This window comes from Lissotriton helveticus, chromosome 2_1 (assembly GCF_964261635.1).
Source record: "Lissotriton helveticus chromosome 2_1, aLisHel1.1, whole genome shotgun sequence".
NCBI classification, from domain to species: Eukaryota; Metazoa; Chordata; class Amphibia; order Caudata; family Salamandridae; genus Lissotriton; species Lissotriton helveticus.
The window spans coordinates 1451241703-1451269191 of NC_136059.1; positions in this window are offsets into that span (position 1 = coordinate 1451241703).

Here is a 27489-nt window from a genome sequence, read left to right on the forward strand (position 1 = left end):
AACTCTTTTGAAACTAATGATGATACCCCGGTCATGAGTAACGATGAACGTAGGTTAAAATGGCCAAAGGTATTGGCAAATGAGGCTACTATGACCTATATCAATAACGTGGTTGATAGCGCAATTTCCGCGATGGAAGCAGCGGTTCCAGTGGTTCCAGGGGATAGTGGTATCACGGAAATCCACAACAAATTATTTTCCCTCCTAAGACCATGCTTCTTCACCAAAAACAGGAAAGGGAAGAAAGCTAAAGAGGTGGGAAGGTGGTTTGATAGTCAATGTAGATTGGCACGACTTGAACTGGGACAAGCCATAAGGAATAGGGACCGTGCTGCAGTAACAGAGAATAGGAAACTGTACAAAAGGGCCATTCATCGAGCTAAAAAGAAATGGGATGAAGACCACTGGGCCGAATTAAAAGAGGCTTCAGGTAACAAAGACTCCAGGACATTTTGGAAAATTATTAAGTGGGGTAGAGGAGCTGGCCCCGCGAAGCCAGATAACAACGTAGCAGAAGATGCTTGGGTCGATTACTTTAGACCACAGTATGCTAATGTCAATCATCCTGTGGTGGAGGGCAGTATAATACCAGTCTACGCAACCGACGATCTGTTTTCCCTTAGAGAAGCGGAAATTGCCATTAGTACCGCGAAATGTGGGAGGGCGCCAGGACCAGACGGGATTCCCCCTGATATCTTTAACTACGATGTGACTAGATGGGCGAGGTACACCTTCCTCGTAGCAAATGCCCTAGCGAAGGGGGAAGTGGTTCCAGACCTCTGGAGAGGCGCAACCATTATCCCCATACACAAGAAGGGTGACCGTTCACTGCCTGCTAATTATAGGCCTATAAGCTTAATAGCTACCATGCAGAAGGTAGTTGGGAGAATGGTAACAAATCAGCTTATGGACTGGGTCGATGACAACAACGCCCTTTCCCCATACCAAGCTGGATTTAGGCGAGCAACCAGTACCATTGACCAGGTCTTCCGGTTCACCATACTGCGGTGGAAGACTGTTGTACTGGGAAGGGGCTGCCTGTATGTCGCGTTTGTCGACCTGCGGGCGGCATTCGACCTAGTCCCCCGGTTTAAGCTATGGTTGGTTCTGCAAAAGATGGGGATTCCTGCAGATCTGCTTACATTAATCATGCGATTGCACGAATCCAACTTTGCAAGAGTCCAGTGGGGTGGAAGCGGGGAGACAACTATGGATTTCCCAGTGGAAAGGGGCGTCCGGCAAGGCTGTTCCATGGCCCCTTTACTGTTATCGTTATTTATTAACGGGATTGTTGAGAGAATGTTGAAGGCTAGTGTAGACGCCCCATCGTTAGCGGACACCAGGGTTCCGATCCTGATGTTCGCTGACGACACTCTTATTTTATCCAAGACCCCTATGGGGCTACAACGTGCACTAAACATTTTCGATGCTTTTTGCACTGAACATGGGCTAGAGGTGAACGTGGGAAAAACAAAACTAATGGCCTTCTCCTCAGGTCGTAGGAATTACCCCAAGGTAACCTTAAATAATAGCAGGCTAGATACTGTTGCAGAATTCACGTACCTGGGGGTACAGATCGCAGAGGGCACTGGTTGGGCGCATCATGTGGATAAAGTGGTCCTAAAACACCAGCAGCTCTCAGGTGCTTTAAGGGGCGAACACCGTAAATCTAAGACAAAGCCTATAAAACCCGCACTTATGGTGTATGACGCGAAGGTCTTGGGTGCCACATTATATGGCGCGGAGTTATGGGCTTGGGATAGTATTGCGGCACTGCAGACTTCTGAGAACAAGTTTTTGCGAGGGATCACAGGACTCCCACAGAGCACCCCCCTAACCCCATTGTTTCTGGAGCTGGGTAGGCGTTCTATTATAGATAGAGCCCGATTGCGCCCAGTCCTTTACTGGAGACGCCTCTGGACGACTCCAGAAATAAGACAATACGCGGAGGGTTTTCTATGGATAATCCAGGAAGATACCTTCCACAAGATAAAATGGCTAAAACACTTGAAGTTTATGCTAGTTAACCTAGGGTTCTCAAATCTTTGGAATAACCCTGTGGGAGAGATCTTCCCTAGTAAGGAAGCCCTAAAAAAACAATATTGGGATTGGGTGGGTGTCAAGCTACTGAAAAACACCAGGGCCGACTCTATGTCTGGTCGTTTCCTGGAGACAAAAATCTTTCCTGCCCTAGAAAATTACTGGGATAACATCACGGTACCAATGGACAGGAAACTCGTCTTTCAGTTAAGATCTGGATCTATCCCCCTGAAGAAAATGACAGCTGGCTGGAATAGACCGACTAATAATTTATGTCCAGCATGTGAAAATGCCGAGGAGAGCATAGGCCATTTCCTATTTGCATGTCAAGCTTACTTAAAACCGAGGAGAAAATGGCTCACGCCGGTATGTAAAAACCTGGGGACACGCGATAGCACTGTGGCCTTAAGAATCTTATGTACAACAACTCAGGATTCGATAGTCATAGGGGTAGCCAAATATCTGGGCTGGGCCTGGGCAATTAGACGACGGGCTCTGGGGGAAATTAGGTAATTAGGTATTTCTTTTAATAATGGTTAATGTAATATTACTTACACAAATGGTTTTTTGTATGAAACACTGTATGAGCTGCATTCTATGTTTAATGAATTTTTTTATCGTAATCATGTATAATTGTGTAATTGTTTTAAATTCTATGTGCTTTTATGAGAATTGTCTCGAATAAAGCTTATACAACAACAACTCACTACTCTGTGCTCACTACTCACTACTCTGTACTCACTACTCTGCACTCACTACTCTGCACTCACTACTCTGCACTCACTACTCTGCACTCACTACTCTGCACTCACTACTCACTACTCTGCACTCACTACTCTGCACTCACTACTCTGCACTCACTACTCTGCACTCACTACTCTGCACTCACTACTCACTACTCTGCACTCACTACTCTGCACTCACTACACTCCACTCAATACTCACTACTCTGCACTCACTACTCTGCACTCACTACTCACTGCTCTGCACTCACTACTCAATACTCTGCACTCACTACTCTGCACTCACTACTCTGCACTCACTACTCTGCACTCACTACTCACTACTCTGCACTCACTAATCTGCACTCACTACTCACTACTCTGCACTCACTACTCTGCACTCACTACTCTGCACTCACTACTCTGCACTCACTACTCACTACTCTGCACTCAATACTCACTACTCTGCACTCACTACTCTGCACTCACTACTCTGCACTCACTATTCTGCACTCACTATTCACTACTCTGCACTCACTACTCTGCACTCACTACCCACTACTCTGCACTCACTACTCTGCACTCACTACTCACTACTCTGCACTCACTACTCTGCACTCACTACTCATTACCGTGCACTCACTACTCTGCACTCACTACACTCACTACTCATTACCCTGCACTCACTACTCTGCACTCACTACTCACTACTCTGCACTCACTACTCTGCACTCACTACTCACTACTCTGCACTCACTACTCTGCACTCACTACTCACTACTCTGCACTCACTACTCACTACTCTGCACTCACTACTCTGCACTCACTACTCTGCACTCACTACTCTGCACTCACTACTCTGCACTCACTACTCTGCACTCACTACTCACTACTCTGCACTCACTACTCTGCACTCACTACTCACTACTCTGAACTCACTACTCTGCACTCACTACTCTGCACTTACTACTCACTACTCTGCACTCACTACTCTGCACTCACTACTCACTACTCTGCACTCACTACTCACTACTCACTACTCTGCACTCACTACTCTGCACTCACTACTCACTACTCTGCACTCACTACTCTGCACTCACTACTCTGCACTCACTACTCTGCACTCACTACTCACTACTCTGCACTCACTACTCACTACTCTGCACTCACTACTCTGCACTCACTACTCACTACTCTGCACTCACTACTCTGCACTCACTACTCTGCACTCACTACTCTGCACTCACTATTCTGCACTCACTACTCACTACTCTGCACTCACTACTCACTACTCTGCACTCACTACTCATTACCCTGCATTCACTACTCTGCACTCACTACTCATTATCCTGCACTCACTACTCTGCACTCACTACTCACTACTCTGCACTCCCTATTTGCACTCACTACTCTGCACTCACTACTCACTACTCTGCACTCACTACTCTGCACTCACTACTCACTACTCTGCACTCACTACTCTGCACTCACTACTCTGCACTCACTACTCTGCACTCACTACTCGGCACTCACTACTCACTACTCTGCACTCACTACTCACTACTCTGCACTCACTACTCACTACTCTGCACTCACTACTCTGCACTCACTACTCTGCACTCACTACTCTGCACTCACTACTCACTACTCTGCACTCACTACTCTGCACTCACTACTCACTACTCTGCACTCACTACTCTGCACTCACTACTCACTACCCTGCACTCACTACTCTGCACTCACTACTCACTACCCTGCACTCACTACTCTGCACTCACTACTCACTACTCTGCACTCACTACTCACTACTCTGCACTCACTACTCTGCACTCACTACTCTGCACTCACTACTCTGCACTCACTACTCTGCACTCACTACTCTGTACTCACTACTCACTACTCTGCACTCACTACTCTGCACTCACTACTCACTACTCTGCACTCACTACTCTGCACTCACTACTCACTACTCTGTACTCACTACTCGCTACTCTGCACTCACTACTCACTACTCTGCACTCACTACTCTGCACTCACTACTCTGCACTCACTACTCTGCACTCACTACTCACTACTCTGTACTCACTACTCGCTACTCTGCACTCACTACTCACTACTCTGCACTCACTACTCTGCACTCACTACTCTGCACTCACTACTCTGCACTCACTACTCACTACGCTGCACTCAATACTCACTACTCTGCACTCACTACTCACTACTCTGCACTCACTACTCTGCACTCACTACTCACTACTCTGCACTCACTACTCACTACTCTGCACTCACTACTCTGCACTCACTACTCTGCACTCACTACTCACTACTCTGCACTCACTACTCTGCACTCACTACTCTGCACTCACTAGTCACTACTCTGCACTCACTACTCTGCACTCACTACTCTGCACTCACTACTCTGCACTCACTACTCTGCACTCACTAATCTGCACTCACTAATCTGCACTCACTACTCTGCACTCACTACTCACTACTCTGCACTCACTACTCACTACTCTGCACTCACTACTCACTACTCTGCACTCACTACTCTGCACTCACTAGTCTGCACTCACTACTCTGCACTCACTACTCTGCACTCACTACTCACTACTCTGCACTCACTACTCACTACTCTGCACTCACTACTCTGCACTCACTACTCTGCACTCACTACTCTGCACTCACTACTCACTACTCTGCACTCACTACTCACTACTCTGCACTCACTACTCTGCACTCACTACTCTGCACTCACTACTCACTACTCTGCACTCACTACTCTGCACTCACTACTCACTACTCTGCACTCACTACTCAATACTCTGCACTCACTACTCTGCACTCACTACTCTGCACTCACTACTCTGCACTCACTACTCACTACTCTGCACTCACTAATCTGCACTCACTACTCACTACTCTGCACTCACTACTCACTACTCTGCACTCACTACTCTGCACTCACTACTCTGCACTCAATACTCACTACTCTGCACTCACTACTCTGCACTCACTACTCTGCACTCACTACTCTGCACTCACTACTCACTACTCTGCACTCACTACTCTGCACTCACTACTCACTACTCTGCACTCACTACTCTGCACTCACTACTCACTACTCTGCACTCACTACTCTGCACTCACTACTCATTACCCTGCACTCACTACTCTGCACTCACTACACTCACTACTCATTACCCTGCACTCACTACTCTGCACTCACTACTCACTACTCTGCACTCACTACTCACTACTCTGCACTCACTACTCTGCACTCACTACTCACTACTCTGCACTCACTACTCTGCACTCACTACTCACTACTCTGCACTCACTACTCTGCACTCACTACTCACTACTCTGCACTCACTACTCTGCACTCACTACTCTGCAATCACTACTCTGCACTCACTACTCTGCACTCACTACTCTGCACTCACTACTCTGCACTCACTACTCACTACTCTGCACTCACTACTCTGCATTCACTACTCACTAATCTGCACTCACTACTCTGCACTCACTACTCTGCACTCACTACTCTGCACTCACTACTCTGCACTCACTACTCACTACTCTACACTCACTACTCTGCACTCACTACTCACTACTCTGCACTCACTACTCTGCACTCACTACTCACTACTCTGCACTCACTACTCTGCACTCACTACTCACTACTCTGCACTCACTACTCACTACTCTGCACTCACTACTCTGCACTCACTACTCACTACTCTACACTCACTACTCTGCACTCGCTACTCACTACTCTACACTCACTACTCTGCACTCACTACTCACTACTCTGCACTCACTACTCACTACTCTGCACTCACTACTCTGCACTCACTACTCACTACTCTGCACTCACTACTCACTACCCTGCACTCACTACTCTGCACTCACTGCTCACTACTCTGCACTCACTGCTCACTACTCTGCACTCACTACTCTGCACTCACTACTCTGCCCTCACTACTTTGCACTCACTATTCTGCACTCACTACTCTGCACTCACTACTCACTACTCTGCACTCACTACTCACTACTCTGCACTCACTACTCTGCACTCACTACTCTGCACTCACTACTCACTACTCTGCACTCACTACTCACTACTCTGCACTCACTACTCTGCACTCACTACTCTGCACTCACTACTCTGCACTCACTACTCACTACTCTGCACTCACTACTCACAACTCTGCACTCACTACTCACTACTCTGCACTCACTACTCACTACTCACTACTCTGCACTCACTACTCACTACTCTGCACTCGCTACTCTGCACTCGCTACTCACTACTCTGCACTCGCTACTCACTACTCTGCACTCACTACTCTGCACTCACTACTCTGCACTCACTACTCACTACTCTGCACTCACTACTCACTACTCTGCACTCACTACTCTGCACTCACTACTCTGCACTCACTACTCACTACTCTGCACTCACTACTCACTACTCTGCACTCACTACTCACTACTCTGCACTCACTACTCTGCACTCACTACTCTGCACTCACTACTCACTACTCTGCACTCACTACTCTGCACTCACTACTCTGCACTCACTACTCACTACTCTGCACTCACTACTCACTACTCTGCACTCACTACTCTGCACTCACTACTCTGCACTCACTACTCTGCACTCACTACTCACTACTCTGCACTCACTACTCACTACTCACTACTCTGCACTCACTACTCTGCACTCTTTACTCTGCACTCACTACTCTGCACTCACTACTCACTACTCTGCACTCACTACTCACTACACTGCACTCACTACTCACTACTCTGCACTCACTACTCTGCACTCACTACTCTGCACTCACTACTCTGCACTCACTACTCTGCACTCACTACTCTGCACTCACTACTCTGCACTCACTACTCTGCACTCACTACTCACTACTCTGCACTCACTACTCTGCACTCACTACTCTGCACTCACTACTCTGCGCTCACTACTCACTACTCTGCACTCACTACTCTGCACTCACTACTCTGCACTCACTACTCTGCACTCACTACTCTGCACTCACTACTCACTACTCTGCACTCACTACTCTGCACTCACTACTCTGCACTCACTACTCTGCACTCACTACTCTGCACTCACTACTCACTACTCTGCACTCACTACTCTGCACTCACTACTCACTGCTCCGCACTCACTACTCAATACTCTGCACTCACTACTCTGCACTCACTACTCTGCACTCACTACTCTGCACTCACTACTCACTACTCAGCACTCACTACTCTGCACACACTACTCTGCACTCACTACTCTGCACTCACTACTCACTACTCTGCACTCAATACTCACTACTCTGCACTCACTACTCTGCACTCACTACTCTGCACTCACTACTCTGCACTCACTACTCACTACTCTGCACTCACTACTCACTACTCTGCACTCACTACTCATTACCCTGCACTCACTACTCTGCACTCACTACTCATTACCCTGCACTCACTACTCTGCACTCACTACTCACTACTCTTCACTCCCTACTCTGCACTCACTACTCTGCACTCACTACTCACTACTCTGCACTCACTACTCTGCACTCACTACTCACTACTCTGCACTCACTACTCTGCACTCACTACTCTGCACTCACTACTCTGCACTCACTACTGTGCACTCACTACTCACTACTCTGCACTCACTACTCACTACTCTGCACTTACTACTCACTACTCTGCACTCACTACTCTGCACTCACTACTCTGCACTCACTACTCTGCACTCACTACTCTGCACTCACTACTCACTACTCTGCAATCACTACTCTGCACTCACTACTCACTACTCTGCACTCACTACTCTGCACTCACTACTCACTACCCTGCACTCACTACTCTGCACTCACTACTCACTACTCTGCACTCACTACTCACTACTCTGCACTCACTACTCACTACTCTGCACTCACTACTCTGCACTCACTACTCTGCACTCACTACTCTGCACTCACTACTCTGCACTCACTACTCACTACTCTGCACTCACTACTCTGCACTCACTACTCTGCACTCACTACTCACTACTCTGCACTCACTACTCTGCACTCACTACTCTGCACTCACTACTCTGCACTCACTACTCTGCACTCACTACTCACTACTCTGCACTCACTACTCTGTACTCACTACTCTGCACTCACTACTCTGCACTCACTACTCACTACTCTGCACTCACTACTCTGCACTCACTACTCTGCACTCACTACTCACTACTCTGCACTCACTACTCTGCACTCACTACTCTGCACTCACTACTCTGCACTCCCTACTCTGCACTCACTACTCTGCACTCACTACTCACTACTCTGCACTCACTACTCTGCACTCACTACTCTGCACTCACTACTCTGCACTCACTACTCTGCACTCACTACTCTTCACTCACTACTCTGCACTCACTACTCTGCACTCACTACTCTCTACTCACTACTCTGCACTCACTACTCACTACTCTGCACTCACTACTCTGCACTCACTACTCTGCACTCACTACTCTGCACTCACTACTCTGCACTCACTACTCACTACTCTGCACTCACTACTCACTACTCTGCACTCACTACCCTGCACTCACTACTCACTACTCTGCACTCACTACTCACTACTCTGCACTCACTACTCACTACTCTGCACTCACTACTCTGCACTCACTACTATGCACTCACTACTCACTACTCTGCACTCACTACTCACTACTCTGCACTCACTACTCTGCACTCACTACTCACTACTCTGCACTCACTACTCACTACTCTGCACTCACTACTCTGTACTCACTACTCTGCACTCACTACTCTGCACTCACTACTCACTACTCTGCACTCACTACTCTGCACTCACTACTCTGCACTCACTACTCACTACTCTGCACTCACTACTCTGCACTCACTACTCTGCACTCACTACTCTGCACTCACTACTCTGTACTCACTAATCTGCACTCACTACTCTGCACTCACTACTCACTACTCACTACTCTGCACTCACTACTCACTACTCTGCACTCATTACTCACTACTCTGCACTCACTACTCTGCACTCACTACTCTGCACTCACTACTCTGCACTCACTACTCTGCACTCACTACTCACTACTCTGCACTCACTACTCACTACTCTGCACTCACTACTCTGCACTCACTACTCTGCACTCACTACTCTGCACTCACTACTCACTACTCTGCACTCACTACTCACTACTCTGCACTCACTACTCACTACTCTGCACTCACTACTCTGCACTCACTACTCTGCACTCACTACTCTGCACTCACTACTCTGCACTCACTACTCACTACTCTGCACTCACTACTCACTACTCTGCACTCACTACTCTGCACTCACTACTCTGCACTCACTACTCTGCACTCACTACTCTTCACTCACTACTCTGCACTCACTACTCTGCACTCACTACTCTCTACTCACTACTCTGCACTCACTACTCACTACTCTGCACTCACTACTCTGCACTCACTACTCTGCACTCACTACTCTGCACTCACTACTCACTACTCTGCACTCACTACTCACTACTCTGCACTCACTCCTCTGCACTCACTACTCACTACTCTGCACTCACTACTCACTACTCTGCACTCACTACTCACTACTCTGCACTCACTACTCTGCACTCACTACTATGCACTCACTACTCACTACTCTGCACTCACTACTCACTACTCTGCACTCACTACTCTGCACTCACTACTCACTACTCTGCACTCACTACTCACTACTCTGCACTCACTACTCTGTACTCACTACTCTGCACTCACTACTCTGCACTCACTATTCACTACTCTGCACTCACTACTCTGCACTCACTACTCTGCACTCACTACTCACTACTCTGCACTCACTACTCTGCACTCACTACTCTGCACTCACTACTCTGCACTCACTACTCTGTACTCACTAATCTGCACTCACTACTCTGCACTCACTACTCACTACTCTGCACTCACTACTCACTACTCTGCACTCACTACTCACTACTCTGCACTCACTACTCTGCACTCACTACTCTGCACTCACTACTCTGCACTCACTACTCTGCACTCACTACTCACTACTCTGCACTCACTACTCTGCACTCACTACTCTGCACTCACTACTCTGCACTCACTACTCTGCACTCACTACTCACTACTCTGCACTCACTACTCACTACTCTGCACTCACTACTCACTACTCTGCACTCACTACTCACTACTCTGCACTCACTACTCTGCACTCACTACTCACTACTCTGCACTCACTACTCAATACTCTGTGCACTCACTACTCTGCACTCACTACTCTGCACTCACTACTCTGCACTCACTACTCACTAATCTGCACTCACTAATCTGCACTCACTACTCACTACTCTGCACTCACTACTCACTACTCTGCACTCACTACTCTGCACTCACTACTCTGCACTCAATACTCACTACTCTGCACTCACTACTCTGCACTCACTACTCTGCACTCACTACTCACTACTCTGCACTCACTACTCTGCACTCACTACTCACTACTCTGCACTCACTACTCTGCACTCACTACTCACTACTCTGCACTCACTACTCTGCACTCACTACTCATTACCCTGCACTCACTACTCTGCACTCACTACACTCACTACTCATTACCCTGCACTCACTACTCTGCACTCACTACTCACTACTCTGCACTCACTACTCACTACTCTGCACTCACTACTCTGCATTCACTACTCACTACTCTGCACTCACTACTCTGCACTCACTACTCACTACTCTGCACTCACTACTCACTACTCACTACTCTGCACTCACTACTCTGCACTCACTACTCTGCACTCACTACTCTGCACTCACTACTCTGCACTCACTACTCTGCACTCACTACTCACTACTCTGCACTCACTACTCTGCACTCACTACTCACTACTCTGCACTCACTACTCTGCACTCACTACTCTGCACTCACTACTCTGCACTCACTACTCTGCACTCACTACTCTGCACCCACTACTCACTACTCTACACTCACTACTCTGCACTCACTACTCACTACTCTGCACTCACTACTCTGCACTCACTACTCACTAGTCTGCACTCACTACTCTGCACTCACTACTCTGCACTCACTACTCACTACTCTGCACTCACTACTCACTACTCTGCACTCACTACTCTGCACTCACTACTCTGCACTCACTACTCTGCACTCACTACTCACTACTCTGCACTCACTACTCACTACTCTGCACTCACTACTCTGCACTCACTACTCTGCACTCACTACTCACTACTCTGCACTCACTACTCTGCACTCACTACTCACTACTCTGCACTCACTACTCAATACTCTGCACTCACTACTCTGCACTCACTACTCTGCACTCACTACTCTGCACTCACTACTCACTACTCTGCACTCACTAATCTGCACTCACTACTCACTACTCTGCACTCACTACTCACTACTCTGCACTCACTACTCTGCACTCACTACTCTGCACTCAATACTCACTACTCTGCACTCACTACTCTGCACTCACTACTCTGCACTCACTACTCTGCACTCACTACTCACTACTCTGCACTCACTACTCTGCACTCACTACTCACTACTCTGCACTCACTACTCTGCACTCACTACTCACTACTCTGCACTTACTACTCTGCACTCACTACTCATTACCCTGCACTCACTACTCTGCACTCACTACACTCACTACTCATTACCCTGCACTCACTACTCTGCACTCACTACTCACTACTCTGCACTCACTACTCACTACTCTGCACTCACTACTCTGCACTCACTACTCACTACTCTGCACTCACTACTCTGCACTCACTACTCACTACTCTGCACTCACTACTCACTACTCTGCACTCACTACTCTGCACTCACTACTCTGCACTCACTACTCTGCACTCACTACTCTGCACTCACTACTCTGCACTCACTACTCTGCACTCACTACTCACTACTCTGCACTCACTACTCTGCACTCACTACTCACTAATCTGCACTCACTACTCTGCACTCACTACTCTGCACTCACTACTCTGCACTCACTACTCACTACTCTACACTCACTACTCTGCACTCACTACTCACTACTCTGCACTCACTACTCTGCACTCACTACTCACTACTCTGCACTCACTACTCTGCACTCACTACTCACTACTCTGCACTCACTACTCACTACTCTGCACTCACTACTATGCACTCACTACTCACTACTCTACACTCACTACTCTGCACTCGCTACTCACTACTCTACACTCACTACTCTGCACTCACTACTCTGCACTCACTACTCACTACTCTGCACTCACTACTCACTACTCTGCACTCACTACTCACTACTCTGCACTCACTACTCTGCACTCACTACTCACTACTCTGCACTCACTACCCTGCACTCACTACTCTGCACTCACTGCTCACTACTCTGCACTCACTGCTCACTACTCTGCACTCACTACTCTGCACTCACTACTCTGCACTCACTACTTTGCACTCACTATTCTGCACTCACTACTCTGCACTCACTACTCACTACTCTGCACTCACTACTCACTACTCTGCACTCACTACTCTGCACTCACTACTCTGCACTCACTACTCACTACTCTGCACTCACTACTCACTACTCTGCACTCACTACTCTGCACTCACTACTCTGCACTCACTACTCTGCACTCACTACTCACTACTCTGCACTCACTACTCACAACTCTGCACTCACTACTCACTACTCGGCACTCACTACTCACTACTCACTACTCTGCACTCACTACTCACTACTCTGCACTCGCTACTCTGCACTCGCTACTCACTACTCTGCACTCGCTACTCACTACTCTGCACTCACTACTCTGCACTCACTACTCTGCACTCACTACTCACTACTCTGCACTCACTACTCACTACTCTGCACTCACTACTCTGCACTCACTACTCTGCACTCACTACTCTGCACTCACTACTCACTACTCTGCACTCACTACTCTGCACTCACTACTCTGCACTCACTACTCACTACTCTGCACTCACTACTCTGCACTCACTACTCTGCACTCACTACTCACTACTCTGCACTCACTACTCTGCACTCACTACTCTGCACTCACTACTCACTACTCTGCACTCACTACTCACTACTCTGCACTCACTACTCTGCACTCACTACTCTGCACTCACTACTCTGCACTCACTACTCACTACTCTGCACTCACTACTCTGCACTCACTACTCTGCACTCACTACTCTGCACTCACTACTCACTACTCTGCACTCACTACTCACTACACTGCACTCACTACTCACTACTCTGCACTCACTACTCTGCACTCCTACTCTGCACTCACTACTCTGCACTCACTACTCTGCACTCACTACTCACTACTCTGCACTCACTACTCTGCACTCACTACTCTGCACTCACTACTCTGCACTCACTACTCACTACTCTGCACTCACTACTCTGCACTCACTACTCTGCGCTCACTACTCTGCGCTCACTACTCACTACTCTGCACTCACTACTCTGCACTCACTACTCTGCACTCACTACTCTGCACTCACTACTCACTACTCTGCACTCACTACTCTGCACTGACTACTCTGCACTCACTACTCTGCACTCACTACTCACTACTCTGCACTCACTACTCTGCACTCACTACTCACTGCTCTGCACTCACCACTCAATACTCTGCACTCACTACTCTGCACTCACTACTCTGCACTCACTACTCTGCACTCACTACTCACTACTCAGCACTCACTACTCTGCACTCACTACTCTGCACTCACTACTCACTACTCTGCACTCAATACTCACTACTCTGCACTCACTACTCTGCACTCACTACTCTGCACTCACTACTCTGCACTCACTATTCTGCACTCACTACTCACTACTCTGCACTCACTACTCACTACTCTGCACTCACTACTCATTACCCTGCACTCACTACTCTGCACTCACTACTCATTACCCTGCACTCACTACTCTGCACTCACTACTCACTACTCTGCACTCCCTACTCTGCACTCACTACTCTGCACTCACTACTCACTACTCTGCACTCACTACTCTGCACTCACTACTCACTACTCTGCACTCACTACTCTGCACTCACTACTCTGCACTCACTACTCTGCACTCACTACTGTGCACTCACTACTCACTACTCTGCACTCACTACTCACTACTCTGCACTCACTACTCACTACTCTGCACTCACTACTCTGCACTCACTACTCTGCACTCACTACTCTGCACTCACTACTCACTACTCTGCAATCACTACTCTGCACTCACTACTCACTACTCTGCACTCACTACTCTGCACTCACTACTCACTACCCTGCACTCACTACTCTGCACTCACTACTCACTACTCTGCACTCACTACTCACTACTCTGCACTCACTACTCTGCACTCACTACTCTGCACTCACTACTCTGCACTCACTACTCTGCACTCACTACTCTGCACTCACTACTCTGCACTCACTACTCTGCACTCACTACTCTGTACTCACTACTCACTACTCTGCACTCACTACTCTGCACTCACTACTCTGCACTCACTACTCACTACTCTGCACTCACTACTCACTACTCTGCACTCACTACTCTGCACTCACTACTCTGCACTCACTACTCACTACTCTGCACTCACTACTCTGCACTCACTACTCTGCACTCACTACTCTGCACTCACTACTCACTACTCTGCACTCACTACTCACTACTCTGCACTCACTACTCTGCACTCACTACTCACTACTCTGCACTCACTACTCACTACTCTGCACTCACTACTCACTACTCTGCACTCACTACTCTGCACTCACTACTCTGCACTCACTACTCTGCACTCACTACTCACTACTCTGCACTCACTACTCACTACTCTGCACTCACTACTCTGCACTCACTACTCACTACTCTGCACTCACTACTCACTACTCTGCACTCACTACTCTGTACTCACTACTCTGCACTCACTACTCTGCACTCACTACTCACTACTCTGCACTCACTACTCTGCACTCACTACTCTGCACTCACTACTCACTACTCTGCACTCACTACTCTGCACTCACTACTCTGCACTCACTACTCTGCACTCACTACTCTGTACTTACTAATCTGCACTCACTACTCTGTACTCACTACTCACTACTCTGCACTCACTACTCACTACTCTGCACTCATTACTCACTACTCTGCACTCACTACTCTGCACTCACTACTCTGCACTCAATACTCTGCACTCACTACTCTGCACTCACTACTCTGCACTCACTACTCACTACTCTGCACTCACTACTCTGCACTCACTACTCTGCACTCACTACTCTGCACTCACTACTCACTACTCTGCACTCACTACTCACTACTCTGCACTCACTACTCACTACTCTGCACTCACTACTCTGCACTCACTACTCACTACTCTGCACTCACTACTCAATACTCTGCACTCACTACTCTGCACTCACTACTCTGCACTCACTACTCTGCACTCACTACTCACTACTCTGCACTCACTACTCTGCACTCACTACTCACTACTCTGCACTCACTAATCTGCACTCACTACTCACTACTCTGCACTCACTACTCACTACTCTGCACTCACTACTCTGCACTCAATACTCACTACTCTGCACTCACTACTCTGCACTCACTACTCTGCACTCACTACTCTGCACTCACTACTCACTACTCTGCACTCACTACTCTGCACTCACTACTCACTACTCTGCACTCACTACTCTGCACTCACTACTCACTACTCTGCACTCACTACTCTGCACTCACTACTCATTACCCTGCACTCACTACTCTGCACTCACTACACTCACTACTCATTACCCTGCACTCACTACTCTGCACTCACTACTCACTACTCTGCACTCACTACTCACTACTCTGCACTCACTACTCTGCACTCACTACTCACTACTCTGCACTCACTACTCTGCACTCACTACTCACTACTCTGCACTCACTACTCACTACTCTGCACTCACTACTCTGCACTCACTACTCTGCACTCACTACTCTGCACTCACTACTCTGCACTCACTACTCACTACTCTGTACTCACTACTCTGCACTCACTACTCAATACTCTGCACTCACTACTCTGCACTCACTACTCTGCACTCACTACTCTGCACTCACTACTCTGCACTCACTACTCTGCACTCACTACTCACTACTCTACACTCACTACTCTGCACTCACTACTCACTACTCTGCACTCACTACTCTGCACTCACTACTCACTACTCTGCACTCACTACTCTGCACTCACTACTCACTACTCTGCACTCACTACTCACTACTCTGCACTCACTACTCTGCACTCACTACTCACTACTCTGCACTCACTACTCACTACTCTGCACTCACTACTCTGCACTCACTACTCTGCACTCACTACTCTGCACTCACTACTCACTACTCTGCACTCACTACTCTGCACTCACTACTCTGCACTCACTACTCTGCACTCACTACTCTGCACTCACTACTCACTACTCTGCACTCACTACTCACTACACTGCACTCACTACTCACTACTCTGCACTCACTACTCTGCACTCCTACTCTGCACTCACTACTCTGCACTCACTACTCTGCACTCACTACTCACTACTCTGCACTCACTACTCTGCACTCACTACTCTGCACTCACTACTCTGCACTCACTACTCACTACTCTGCACTCACTACTCTGCACTCACTACTCTGCGCTCACTACTCTGCGCTCACTACTCACTACTCTGCACTCACTACTCTGCACTCACTACTCTGCACTCACTACTCTGCACTCACTACTCACTACTCTGCACTCACTACTCTGCACTGACTACTCTGCACTCACTACTCTGCACTCACTACTCACTACTCTGCACTCACTACTCTGCACTCACTACTCACTGCTCTGCACTCACCACTCAATACTCTGCACTCACTACTCTGCACTCACTACTCTGCACTCACTACTCTGCACTCACTACTCACTACTCAGCACTCACTACTCTGCACTCACTACTCTGCACTCACTACTCACTACTCTGCACTCAATACTCACTACTCTGCACTCACTACTCTGCACTCACTACTCTGCACTCACTACTCTGCACTCACTATTCTGCACTCACTACTCACTACTCTGCACTCACTACTCACTACTCTGCACTCACTACTCATTACCCTGCACTCACTACTCTGCACTCACTACTCATTACCCTGCACTCACTACTCTGCACTCACTACTCACTACTCTGCACTCCCTACTCTGCACTCACTACTCTGCACTCACTACTCACTACTCTGCACTCACTACTCTGCACTCACTACTCACTACTCTGCACTCACTACTCTGCACTCACTACTCTGCACTCACTACTCTGCACTCACTACTGTGCACTCACTACTCACTACTCTGCACTCACTACTCACTACTCTGCACTCACTACTCACTACTCTGCACTCACTACTCTGCACTCACTACTCTGCACTCACTACTCTGCACTCACTACTCACTACTCTGCAATCACTACTCTGCACTCACTACTCACTACTCTGCACTCACTACTCTGCACTCACTACTCACTACCCTGCACTCACTACTCTGCACTCACTACTCACTACTCTGCACTCACTACTCACTACTCTGCACTCACTACTCTGCACTCACTACTCTGCACTCACTACTCTGCACTCACTACTCTGCACTCACTACTCTGCACTCACTACTCTGCACTCACTACTCTGCACTCACTACTCTGTACTCACTACTCACTACTCTGCACTCACTACTCTGCACTCACTACTCTGCACTCACTACTCACTACTCTGCACTCACTACTCACTACTCTGCACTCACTACTCACTACTCTGCACTCACTACTCTGCACTCACTACTCTGCACTCACTACTCACTACTCTGCACTCACTACTCTGCACTCACTACTCTGCACTCACTACTCTGCACTCACTACTCACTACTCTGCACTCACTACTCACTACTCTGCACTCACTACTCTGCACTCACTACTCACTACTCTGCACTCACTACTCACTACTCTGCACTCACTACTCACTACTCTGCACTCACTACTCTGCACTCACTACTCTGCACTCACTACTCTGCACTCACTACTCACTACTCTGCACTCACTACTCACTACTCTGCACTCACTACTCTGCACTCACTACTCACTACTCTGCACTCACTACTCACTACTCTGCACTCACTACTCTGTACTCACTACTCTGCACTCACTACTCTGCACTCACTACTCACTACTCTGCACTCACTACTCTGCACTCACTACTCTGCACTCACTACTCACTACTCTGCACTCACTACTCTGCACTCACTACTCTGCACTCACTACTCTGCACTCACTACTCTGTACTTACTAATCTGCACTCACTACTCTGTACTCACTACTCACTACTCTGCACTCACTACTCACTACTCTGCACTCATTACTCACTACTCTGCACTCACTACTCTGCACTCACTACTCTGCACTCAATACTCTGCACTCACTACTCTGCACTCACTACTCTGCACTCACTACTCACTACTCTGCACTCACTACTCTGCACTCACTACTCTGCACTCACTACTCTGCACTCACTACTCACTACTCTGCACTCACTACTCACTACTCTGCACTCACTACTCACTACTCTGCACTCACTACTCTGCACTCACTACTCACTACTCTGCACTCACTACTCAATACTCTGCACTCACTACTCTGCACTCACTACTCTGCACTCACTACTCTGCACTCACTACTCACTACTCTGCACTCACTACTCTGCACTCACTACTCACTACTCTGCACTCACTAATCTGCACTCACTACTCACTACTCTGCACTCACTACTCACTACTCTGCACTCACTACTCTGCACTCAATACTCACTACTCTGCACTCACTACTCTGCACTCACTACTCTGCACTCACTACTCTGCACTCACTACTCACTACTCTGCACTCACTACTCTGCACTCACTACTCACTACTCTGCACTCACTACTCTGCACTCACTACTCACTACTCTGCACTCACTACTCTGCACTCACTACTCATTACCCTGCACTCACTACTCTGCACTCACTACACTCACTACTCATTACCCTGCACTCACTACTCTGCACTCACTACTCACTACTCTGCACTCACTACTCACTACTCTGCACTCACTACTCTGCACTCACTACTCACTACTCTGCACTCACTACTCTGCACTCACTACTCACTACTCTGCACTCACTACTCACTACTCTGCACTCACTACTCTGCACTCACTACTCTGCACTCACTACTCTGCACTCACTACTCTGCACTCACTACTCACTACTCTGTACTCACTACTCTGCACTCACTACTCAATACTCTGCACTCACTACTCTGCACTCACTACTCTGCACTCACTACTCTGCACTCACTACTCTGCACTCACTACTCTGCACTCACTACTCACTACTCTACACTCACTACTCTGCACTCACTACTCACTACTCTGCACTCACTACTCTGCACTCACTACTCACTACTCTGCACTCACTACTCTGCACTCACTACTCACTACTCTGCACTCACTACTCACTACTCTGCACTCACTACTCTGCACTCACTACTCATTACCCTGCACTCACTACTCTGCACTCACTACACTCACTACTCATTACCCTGCACTCACTACTCTGCACTCACTACTCACTACTCTGCACTCACTACTCACTACTCTGCACTCACTACTCTGCACTCACTACTCACTACTCTGCACTCACTACTCTGCACTCACTACTCACTACTCTGCACTCACTACTCACTACTCTGCACTCACTACTCTGCACTCAATACTCTGCACTCACTACTCTGCACTCACTACTCTGCACTCACTACTCTGCACTCACTACTCTGCACTCACTACTCAATACTCTGCACTCACTACTCTGCACTCACTACTCACTAATCTGCACTCACTACTCTGCACTCACTACTCACTACTCTACACCCACTACTCTGCACTCACTACTCACTACTCTGCACTCACTACTCTGCACTCACTACTCACTACTCTGCACTCACTACTCTGCACTCACTACTCACTACTCTGCACTCACTACTCACTACTCTGCACTCACTACTCTGCACTCACTACTCACTACTCTACACTCACTACTCTGCACTCGCTACTCACTACTCTACACTCACTACTCTGCACTCACTACTCTGCACTCACTACTCACTACTCTGCACTCACTACTCACTACTCTGCACTCACTACTCACTACTCTGCACTCACTACTCTGCACTCACTACTCACTACTCTGCACTCACTACTCACTACCCTGCACTCACTACTCTGCACTCACTGCTCACTACTCTGCACTCACTGCTCACTACTCTGCACTCACTACTCTGCACTCACTACTCTGCACTCACTACTTTGCACTCACTATTCTGCACTCACTACTCTGCACTCACTACTCACTACTCTGCACTCACTACTCACTACTCTGCACTCACTACTCTGCACTCACTACTCTGCACTCACTACTCACTACTCTGCACTCACTACTCACTACTCTGCACTCACTACTCTGCACTCACTACTCTGCACTCACTACTCTGCACTCACTACTCACTACTCTGCACTCACTACTCACAACTCTCTCTGCACTCACTACTCACTACTCACTACTCTGCACTCACTACTCACTACTCTGCACTCGCTACTCTGCACTCGCTACTCACTACTCTGCACTCGCTACTCACTACTCTGCACTCGCTACTCACTACTCTGCACTCACTACTCTGCACTCACTACTCTGCACTCACTACTCACTACTCTGCACTCACTACTCACTACTCTGCACTCACTACTCTGCACTCACTACTCTGCACTCACTACTCTGCACTCACTACTCTGCACTCACTACTCACTACTCTGAACTCACTACTCTGCACTCACTACTCTGCACTCACTACTCTGCACTCACTACTCACTACTCTGCACTCACTACTCTGCACTCACTACTCTTACCTCACTACTCACTACTCTGCACTCACTACTCACTACTCTGCACTCACTACTCTGCACTCACTACTCTGCACTCACTACTCTGCACTCACTACTCACTACTCTGCACTCACTACTCACTACTCACTACTCTGCACTCACTACTCTGCACTCACTACTCTGCACTCACTACTCTGCACTCACTACTCACTACTCTGCACTCACTACTCACTACACTGCACTCACTACTCACTACTCTGCACTCACTACTCTGCACTCACTACTCTGCACTCACTACTCTGCACTCACTACTCACTACTCTGCACTCACTACTCTGCACTCACTACTCTGCACTCACTACTCACTACTCTGCACTCACTACTCTGCACTCACTAATCTGCGCTCACTACTCTGCGCTCACTACTCACTACTCTGCACTCACTACTCTGCACTCACTACTCTGCACTCACTACTCTGCACTCACTACTCTGCACTCACTACTCACTACTCTGCACTCACTACTCTGCACTCACTACTCTGCACTCACTACTCTGCACTCACTACTCTGCACTCACTACTCACTACTCAGCACTCACTACTCTGCACACACTACTCTGCACTCACTACTCTGCACTCACTACTCACTACTCTGCACTCAATACTCACTACTCTGCACTCACTACTCTGCACTCACTACTCTGCACTCACTACTCTGCACTCACTATTCTGCACTCACTACTCACTACTCTGCACTTACTACTCTGCACTCACTACTCACTACTCTGCACTCACTACTCACTACTCTGCACTCACTACTCTGCACTCACTACTCATTACCCTGCACTCACTACTCTGCACTCACTACTCATTACCCTGCACTCACTACTCTGCACTCACTACACTCACTACTCATTACCCTGCACTCACTTCTCTGCACTCACTACTCACTACTCTGCACTCACTACTCACTACTCTGCACTCACTACTCTGCACTCACTACTCACTACTCTGCACTCACTACTCTGCACTCACTACTCACTACTCTGCACTCACTACTCACTACTCTGCACTCACTACTCTGCACTCACTACTCTGCACTCACTACTCTGCACTCACTACTCACTACTCTGCACTCACTACTCACTACTCTGCACTCACTACTCACTACTCTGCACTCACTACTCACTACTCTGCACTCACTACTCTGCACTCACTACTCACTACTCTGCACTCACTACTCTGCACTCACTACTCTGCACTCACTACTCTGCACTCACTACTCTGCACTCACCACTCACTACTCTGCACTCACTACTCACTACTCTGCACTCACTACTCTGCACTCACTACTCTGCACTCACTACTCTGCACTCACTACTCACTACTCTGCACTCACTACTCTGCACTCACTACACTCCACTCAATAATCACTACTCTGCACTCACTACTCTGCACTCACTACTCACTGCTCTGCACTCACTACTCAATACTCTGCACTCACTACTCTACACTCACTACTCTGCACTCACTACTCACTACTCTGCACTCACTAATCTGCACTCACTACTCACTACTCTGCACTCACTACTCACTACTCTGCACTCACTACTCTGCACTCACTACTCTGCACTCACTACTCTGCACTCACTACTCACTACTCTGCACTCAATACTCACTACTCTGCACTCACTACTCTGCACTCACTACTCTGCACTCACTACTCTGCACTCACTATTCTGCACTCACTATTCACTACTCTGCACTCACTACTCTGCACTCACTACCCACTACTCTGCACTCACTACTCTGCACTCACTACTCTGCACTCACTACTCTGCACTCACTACTCACTACTCTGCACTCACTACTCATTACTCTGCACTCACTACTCTGCACTCACTACTCTGCACTCACTACTCACTACTCTGCACTCATTACTCACTACTCTGCACTCACTACTCTGCACTCACTACTCTGCACTCACTACTCTGCACTCACTACTCACTACTCTGCACTCACTACTCACAACTCTGCACTCACTACTCACTACTCTGCACTCACTACTCACTACTCACTACTCTGCACTCACTACTCACTACTCTGCACTCGCTCCTCTGCACTCGCTACTCACTACTCTGCACTCGCTACTCACTACTCTGCACTCACTACTCTGCACTCACTACTCACTACTCTGCACTCACTACTCACTACTCTGCACTCACTACTCTGCACTCACTACTCTGCACTCACTACTCACTACTCTGCACTCACTACTCACTACTCTGCACTCACTACTCACTACTCTGCACTCACTACTCTGCACTCACTACTCTGCACTCACTACTCACTACTCTGCACTCACTACTCTGCACTCACTACTCTGCACTCACTACTCTGCACTCACTACTCACTACTCTGCACTCACTACTCACTATTCTGCACTCACTACTCTGCACTCACTACTCTGCACTCACTACTCTGCACTCACTACTCACTACTCTGCACTCACTACTCTGCACTCACTACTCTGCACTCACTACTCACTACTCTGCACTCACTACTCTGCACTCACTACTCTGCACTCACTACTCACTACTCTGCACTCATTACTCACTACTCTGCACTTACTACTCACTACTCTGCACTCACTACTCTGCACTCACTACTCTGCACTCACTACTCTGCACTCACTACTCACTACTCTGCACTCACTACTTTGCACTCACTACTCTGCACTCACTAGTCACTACTCTGCACTCACTACTCTGCGCTCACTACTCTGCGCTCACTACTCACTACTCTGCACTCACTACTCTGCACTCACTACTCTGCACTCACTACTCTGCACTCACTACTCTGCACTCACTACTCACTACTCTGCACTCACTACTCTGCACTCACTACTCTGCACTCACTACTCTGCACTCACTACTCTGCACTCAATACTCTGCACTCACTACTCACTACTCTGCACCCACTACTCTGCACTCACTACTCACTGCTCTGCACTCACTACTCAATACTCTGCACTCACTACTCTGCACTCACTACTCTGCACTCACTACTCACTACTCAGCACTCACTACTCTGCACTCACTACTCTGCACTCACTACTCTGCACTCACTACTCACTACTCTGCACTCAATACTCACTACTCTGCACTCACTACTCTGCACTCACTACTCTGCACTCACTACTCTGCACTCACTACTCACTACTCTGCACTTACTACTCTGCACTCACTACTCACTACTCTGCACTCACTACTCTGCACTCACTACTCACTACTCTGCACTCACTACTCTGCACTCACTACTCATTACCCTGCACTCACTACTCTGCACTCACTACACTCACTACTCATTACCCTGCACTCACTAATCTGCACTCACTACTCACTACTCTGCACTCACTACTCACTACTCTGCACTCGCTACTCTGCACTCACTACTCACTACTCTGCACTCACTACTCTGCACTCACTACTCACTACTCTGCACTCACTACTCACTACTCTGCACTCACTACTCTGCACTCACTACTCTGCACTCACTACTCACTACTCTGCACTCACTACTCACTACTCTGCACTCACTACTCACTACTCTGCACTCACTACTCTGCACTCACTACTCTGCACTCACTACTCTGCACTCACTACTCACTACTCTGCACTCATTACTCTGCACTCACTACTCTGCACTCACTACTCTGCACTCACTACTCTGTACTCACTACTCACTACTCTGCACTCACTACTCTGCACTCACTACTCTGCACTCACTACTCTGCACTCACTACTCACTACTCTGCACTCACTACTCACTACTCTGCACTCACTACTCTGCACTCACTACTCTGCACTCACTACTCTGCACTCACTACTCTGCACTCACTACTCTGCACTCACTACTCACTACTCTGCACTCACTACTCTGCACTCACTACTATGCACTCACTACTCACTACTCTGCACTCACTAATCTGCACTCACTACTCACTACTCTGCACTCACTACTCACTACTCTGCACTCACTACTCTGCACTCACTACTCTGCACTCACTACTCTGCACTCACTACTCACTACTCTGCACTCAATACTCACTACTCTGCACTCACTACTCTGCACTCACTACTCTGCACTCACTACTCTGCACTCACTATTCTGCACTCACTATTCACTACTCTGCACTCACTACTCTGCACTCACTACCCACTACTCTGCACTCACTACTCTGCACTCACTACTCACTACTCTGCACTCACTACTCTGCACTCACTACTCATTACCGTGCACTCACTACTCTGCACTCACTACACTCACTACTCATTACCCTGCACTCACTACTCTGCACTCACTACTCACTACTCTGCACTCACTACTCACTACTCTGCACTCACTACTCTGCACTCACTACTCACTACTCTGCACTCACTACTCTGCACTCACTACTCACTACTCTGCACTCACTACTCACTACTCTGCACTCACTACTTTGCACTCACTACTCTGCACTCACTACTCACTACTCTGCACTCACTACTCTGCACTCACTACTCTGCACTCACTACTCACTACTCTGCACTCACTACTCTGCACTCACTACTCTGCACTCACTACTCACTACTCTGCACTCACTACTCTGCACTCACTACTCACTACTCTGCACTCACTACTCACTACTCTGCACTCACTACTCACTACTCTGCACTCACTACTCTGCACTCACTACTCACTACTCTGCACTCACTACTCTGCACTCACTACTCTGCACTCACTACTCTGCACTCACTATTCTGCACTCACTACTCACTACTCTGCACTCACTACTCACTACTCTGCACTCACTACTCATTACCCTGCACTCACTACTCTGCACTCACTACTCATTACACTGCACTCACTACTCTGCACTCACTACTCACTACTCTGCACTCCCTACTCTGCACTCACTACTCTGCACTCACTACTCACTACTCTGCACTCACTACTCTGCACTCACTACTCTGCACTCACTACTCTGCACTCACTACTCTGCACTCACTACTCACTACTCTGCACTCACTACTCACTACTCTGCACTCACTACTCACTACTCTGCACTCACTACTCTGCACTCACTACTCTGCACTCACTACTCTGCACTCACTACTCACTACTCTGCACTCACTACTCTGCACTCACTACTCACTACTCTGCACTCACTACTCTGCACTCACTACTCACTACCCTGCACTCACTACTCTGCACTCACTACTCACTACCCTGCACTCACTACTCTGCACTCACTACTCACTACTCTGCACTCACTACTCACTACTCTGCACTCACTACTCTGCACTCACTACTCTGCACTCACTACTCTGCACTCACTACTCTGCACTCACTACTCTGCACTCACTACTCTGCACTCACTACTCTGTACTCACTACTCACTACTCTGCACTCACTACTCTGCACTCACTACTCTGCACTCACTACTCTGCACTCACTACTCACTACTCTGCACTCACTACTCACTACTCTGCACTCACTACTCACTACTCTGCACTCACTACTCTGCACTCACTACTCTGCACTCACTACTCTGCA